The sequence below is a fragment of the Epargyreus clarus genome, unplaced genomic scaffold (genome assembly GCF_041222505.1).
Source record: "Epargyreus clarus isolate Ecla_fem2 unplaced genomic scaffold, WU_Ecla_fem_2.2 ptg000023l, whole genome shotgun sequence".
Classification (NCBI taxonomy): domain Eukaryota; kingdom Metazoa; phylum Arthropoda; class Insecta; order Lepidoptera; family Hesperiidae; genus Epargyreus; species Epargyreus clarus.
The window spans coordinates 12,104,294-12,111,099 of record NW_027332230.1 but is presented as its reverse complement, the minus strand read 5'-3'; positions in this window follow the sequence as shown (position 1 = coordinate 12,111,099).

The window sequence follows — 6,806 nt, the reverse complement described above, 5'->3', positions numbered from 1 at the left end:
TAATATCGATAGTCTAAGCGTCTCAACGTTTAAGGTACAAACTTCATTTACCAGTATTTGATAGTGCCCAATTTTCAAACCAAAAGGACGTGTAATGTGTCAAATTCAAATTGAAATTTAAAGATTTAAAATTACGAGATGTAAAGAAATATTAATACAAAACGAAACGTTGCATACTAAATTTAATATTATGTATAAGTGAGTCAGTCAGAAGTAGAATGGGAGATAAGAGAGATATTTTTATATATAATATTCCAAAGACCGCTGCGCATAAGTTTCTCAGTTTTCTTATAGATCATTAACTAATGTGCATTTATACTTTATGGGAGTCAAAACACAGTAGTACACAGTACTGCGTGAATTCGCCTAGAATTGATGGAAATCTAAATTTGGCAACGTACGTATGCTTCTTTCATAACAATTACGTATAAAGTATATGAAATCAAAAGGAAACTTTCATTGATTTATAAAATGAAAATGTGAACAATGTAGATGTGAATGCAAGTTTATTTTTAAATATAGTCAATTAATATCCAAAAAAAAAAAAACAATAAACCTTAAACTCATTTACCATTTCCCTCCTGGGTACACTCAGCCACTCAATACCGTGGTCGTGATACTTTTTTGCAGGCAGTTAAATATGTACCACGTAGATATTATACATTTCTGTACAATTATGAATAATCAAAATTTTGCAACCTAATAAACGTGTCACTTATATCAAGTAGGTATACTGTACTCTGTAACTGCGTTTGTTGCTACTGCATAGTCCCTTCCATACAATAATAACAAACGCATATACGTAAACCCCGTTTGAAACATTAAAAGTTATCAAAAATAAATTCAAATCTAACCTGTATGCAATTTCTGGCGTACATTAGCCTATATTAACAACCATTAGGTTCCCATATCTATAAAGCCTGACATTTAAGATTAAAGATCCTTAAAATATTTTCATAAGTACGTGTATTTCTATATATTTCAAAGTAGGTGTAACTTTAGAACAATTAGGATTTACTTTTTACACCACAGAATTTAACCAAATGGACAGATTTACCACAAGAACTGCCTTGCAAAATTACTTTTAGACACTTCTTCACAGAAAATGCACTTATTTTGAAGTAAACACCTCAGTTTGCAATGTTAACAAGTAATTTGATAAGAGTAAAGTTTGTTCACAAAATTTAAGTATATCATTTTCAGAGGGTATTAACATTTCATTGAATTACTAGTCTCAATCTATCCATTTTCTTAATTCAAATGAGTTTTCCCTTACATCAACGACATTTATCCACCCCCATTTTTACTTATTCTACCAAGATGAATTCACATATGACATAATAATGTTTTAACTCACGGTTTTTATTCCTGTGTCAAGTATGTTCGTACTTACGAATCGCCGTCCATGATTGTGAGCTGGTTCTTGTACACTTCTGATGAAATCAAACTCATCTTGAAGGTCTTGAAGTCATGTAATAATATAGTCACATAAACGGTACAGAGTAACGATATAACAATTATACGTAAGTAAGTTCACACTAGTGATTAGAAGTATTATAACTACACAAGTATCTCCGTTATTAGACTGCTCTTGCTGAAGTCTCCGACCAGAATGTCGCTCTCTGTTAATTCGAGCGCCGCCAAGGTGTCGTCCCCACTTCACCTACCCGCATCTGTTTTTAAACTGTAGTATCAAATGAGTCACTTATTACTTTAATGTAACGTTATAAAAATGTGATATCGTTAATATCCAAGCTTCTTATTAACGACGATAACAATTATAATTAATCCTCAATCATAATTATTTCCATCTATGATTATTTTATAAATTTGCACTTTGGACATCCATACCAATTAAAATTTTTCTTCAGCGCTAGTATAAACTTTTGCTACATCTAATTCTAATGTTGCCCGCTAGATTCTATTAAAATAATTATGTTAGTTTTCTATATTTTGAATGTGTGTAAAATTCACAACACAGCACATTCTGATACGTAAATAATTTTCGCCCGCCATTTTCTGAACAAAGTAGGTAGGTATGTACTAACTAGTGCGATTCTACAAAAAATATATAAATTTTAATTTATCTCTACTCTCCATAATTTGCTATAACATGATTAATGAAATAAAAAAATATTCTTTAAAGACGTATACGCATACGTATACGCATTAGTATACGCGTTTGTATTGCATGCGCCTGTGAGATTTTCATATGTAATATTTTACTTTTATACCGAAACTTCAAATTTTGCGCACGCAAATTTATTTATAACGCGTTCCTCTATTGTGGCAATAACTAATATTAAACTATAAATACCATCTAGTCTGCCTGACCTGATTATTATTGTAGAGTTTTAGGTCGCTGGTTTCTAATCCGATATATAATTTGGAACCCTTGTGCGCTAGAAACAATAATGTAGGTGAATATATGTATAAATACCGTAGAACTGTGCGGTGCTCCCTTCGGCGACCGATCGACCGTGATGCACACACACTCGCGACGTCCAAATAGGTCCCCAGGACCCCCGTAATAAATATAAATTATATTATACGTCCCGTGACGAAATCTGAATACGGACTGTCCGTACTATGTGTGTTATGACAGAAACGTCAACCTTTAAATTTTGAATTTACTCCTTTTATTTATAATCAGTATTTCGACCAGTTCTAAATACTGAACATACCCCCGCCCGAGAAAGGCCAAGCCTTTATCAACCAAAATCCAAAAAATAAAAGCTTACACCGAACATATAATAAACATAAATTAACACAAACAAGTTTGTGACAACCCTATTCCGAAGGCAGCCTACAAACCTTAACCATAGGCCGAATAAATATAACCGATGTTGTTTTCAGTTTAATTATCCGAATAATACCATCTTTCTCAGGCAGTAAATCTAAAATCCAACCTAATTTCCGTTTTTAAAGAAGGCAAGTTCTCTTCTTTTAATAAAACTAAATCTCCAATTTTAAGTGATCCTCCAGGTTAAGTCCTTTTACTTCTAGTTTGAAGCAAGTGAAGATATATACTACTCAGTCTTCTCCGAAATCTTTGATAAAGAGCTTGCGCCAATTAACATCTCTTCAATCTATTGTTTTCTTTCAGCTGTATAATTTGTCCCACAGTCGAACCGAATGACATGTGAAAGACTCCGCCGAGAAGTAAATGTAGTTAATGCTACAAGAAAGGCTTCCTTCGTCAAATCGTTGACACTTAATGTTCATTGTACAACCTTTGCACAAGAACAAACAAAAACTCAAAAAGATATACACCATAAGGCTTTAGGATTCCTTAACCGCGAAACCCCAATAATAAAGGAAAATCTTTAAAATAAAGAAAAGTAAAATCCGTTCGCAATGTGAAATAGCCCGGTGGCATTCACCCTATCCGTAGGTAATGAAACCATTATGTCAATCCATTTGACCAAAAAACAAAATATTCTACAATGAAAACAATAGACCTTTCCCAATAAAAAATAATAATAGAACTAAAGCCATAAAAAATATAACTAAAATAAAACCGTAAAACCGCTAAATCAAATTAATATTTTTTTCCGAAATTTATTTACCGTACGTTGTCTTTCCATGATAGAGAACCGTTTTCTCACAGATGAAAAGGAACTATTTACCGTAAACGTATCTGGTAAATATGGCGAACCTACCGCATATCGCCGTGTATCATCCCGGTGATGATAATTTTTATTATAAATTTTATGATCCAAATGTCTTGGATCCGCAATGACGCTAGGATTATCGTTAGTGTCCCTAACTTTATATACAAAATTATCCGATTGTACGTTTGTAAATGTTTGGCAAACGTTAATATTCTGGGCACCTTCATCATTATTTACCGCGTATGAAAAAGGCCCCGACAATACATAACCGAAGATAGTTTCCATAGCACAAGGCAAATCATTGTTTATTTTAATAATATCCCCGAGCATAACCTCTCCTAATAAATCCGCACCGATTAATATATCAACCTCCCGACTGAGGTAAAAATATTCATCCGCAAGAGGCAAATCTTTGTAATGACTACAAATATGTTGAGGTAAATTATAACTAGGCAACTGATTAGTTATTTTATTTAAAATAGTAGCGGTAGTTACCAATAACGGTCGACGTGAAAACCGCGGTCGAATCGTTAAATTAACCCCATTTCTACCACTATCCACTGGTATGCCACTCAGTCCCGTGACTGTAGAAGCATTCGTCCTAAACCGCCTTAAACCTAATCTATTGGCACAACTCTCCGAAATAAAACTGCCTTGACTACCATTGTCTAATAATGCACGCGCTTCTTGATATTGACCATGTTCATCCTTAATATGCACCATGGCCGTAGACAAAAGAACCGTACGATTAAACATGTTACCTTCAATCATGTTAGAAGTCAACGAAGCACCACCTTGATTCGAAACCGTAATATTTGCCCTGTTAGATCCGCTAACAGATGCAGAACATGGATTATCCTCCACCCTATCCGTGACAACATTAGTAGCATGTGCCCTACTGTTACCGGTCACAGTAGGTGTCGCCGCCGACCTTGCACTGCCCGATGCTGTCTGGTAGTGAGGTAAATCCATGTGAATAAGATGATGATGCTTAGGTGACTTACACTTCAAGCAAACCCATGAAGATTGACAGTCCGCTATCTTATGAGAGTTAAAACATCTAAAACATAGTTTATTTTCTTTAATAAAGTCTTTCCTAAGACCCACCCTTAAAGATAAAAATTTATTACATTTGGAAAGATGATGTATTCCCTTTTTACAACATTTGCAGCCTACCTGCCTATTTTCCTGAAATGCCGCATGAGTTTTAGTAGTGCCATATGCCCGATGTGAATCACCACTTGACTCTAAAATCCTAAGTTCATTTTCCAAAAACCTTATTAAATCCTTAAATTCCGGAAAGTCCTTTCCTGTAAACCGTTCTTCAAAACCTTTTTTTAGACTATTATCTAATTTTTGAAAATTAATATAAAACAATAAATGAGTCCACTGATCAACCGGAAAATTCATCTTTTCTAGCGCTTTCGTATTTTCTAATAATGTATTTAAAAATAATTTAATAGAACTTAAATGTTTGGTGACATGTGAAATATAAAACAAATTATAAAATAGTTTATCTGCTAACAATCTTTTATTATTATATCTATTGTTCAACAGATCCATAGCAACCGAAAAATTATCTCCCGAAATAGATAAGTGTTGCAATAAAACCTTTGGCTCTCCAGCCAATGAACCTAATAAGTAATACATTTTCTCCGAATCAGATAAAGCATTATCTTCACATATCAAAGAATTGAATAAATCCATAAATGAAACAAATTCTTCTATTTTTCCCGAAAATGTAGGAATTTGTATTCGTGGTAAAACCACCCGCTTCCGCTTGTCACCATCATCCATTGACCTGAACTCCGAACCATGTTCAGTCTCCGAAGATGATATTTCTAAAAACTTCCTCTTGATATCATAATATATTCCATTATATTTTTTAAAATCGTCCGAATAATCCACATCAGAGCCTTCGTCCAATTCCGATTGCAGCTCCAAAAACATCGACGTAAATTCTTCATAATTACGATCCAAATCATGATACCGTATTTTAAAATTATTTTTATCTATTTCAGATTTAGGTTCCCGCTGAGAAAGATCGTAAATAGAATCCAAATTATGGATTGCTAAATCGTATTTTAATTTATTCAACCTTTGTTTAGATTTAGGAGCCATTTAAAAAAAATGAAATAAGAAAAAATTAAATTAAATTTAAACCGATAGAACGCTGTCACAAAATTATATGTCAACCGACTTGACAAATATGAAAGCACAAAATATTACCGAATGTAAATTATAATCCGCAATAATAAAAATCCAAACCGAAATAAAACCGACCGAAATAATAGAGTAGACAACGACCATGCAGTCCACCTCCACCTGGTGTAAATGACCACACGTGCGCTGTTACTCTTGAGGACTAAGTTGGAACGCCTCGATTAAGTATATCTCCCTTACTACACCTTTTTCAAACCAAAATATAGCAGCTCCAAACACTGCTGTAATGGCAGAAATAGATGTGGCGGTGGTGCTGCCGGAGTCGAACCACGTAGAGTTCTACCACCTTCAACCGACACACAGGAGAATGCTCAATACAAGCCCGACCGAAACACTAATAATAATCCGAAAAAACGCCTAAAACCGTTGACGTTTCTTGTAGTACCCGATGTACATAAATAAAATAGTAACCGAAATAAATACGTGTATCCCTACGTAATAATTGTAGAGTACACAGTTTTTTGAATTTGTCCAGCCGCTGTAAATACTTATAATCCGGCAAAGTATTTACAAACGACGTGGACGTGTACCAATGTCTACACTACTGTTGACCAACACACAAGAATATACTTGCGAGCACGGAAACCCGAATCCCGACTCGAAGTGACCAAAATGTAGAGTTTTAGGTCGCTGGTTTCTAATCCGATATATAATTTGGAACCCTTGTGCGCTAGAAACAATAATGTAGGTGAATATATGTATAAATACCGTAGAACTGTGCGGTGCTCCCTTCGGCGACCGATCGACCGTGATGCACACACACTCGCGACGTCCAAATAGGTCCCCAGGACCCCCGTAATAAATATAAATTATATTATACGTCCCGTGACGAAATCTGAATACGGACTGTCCGTACTATGTGTGTTATGACAGAAACGTCAACCTTTAAATTTTGAATTTACTCCTTTTATTTATAATCAGTATTTCGACCAGTTCTAAATACTGAACAATTATTATTTAAATAAGGTA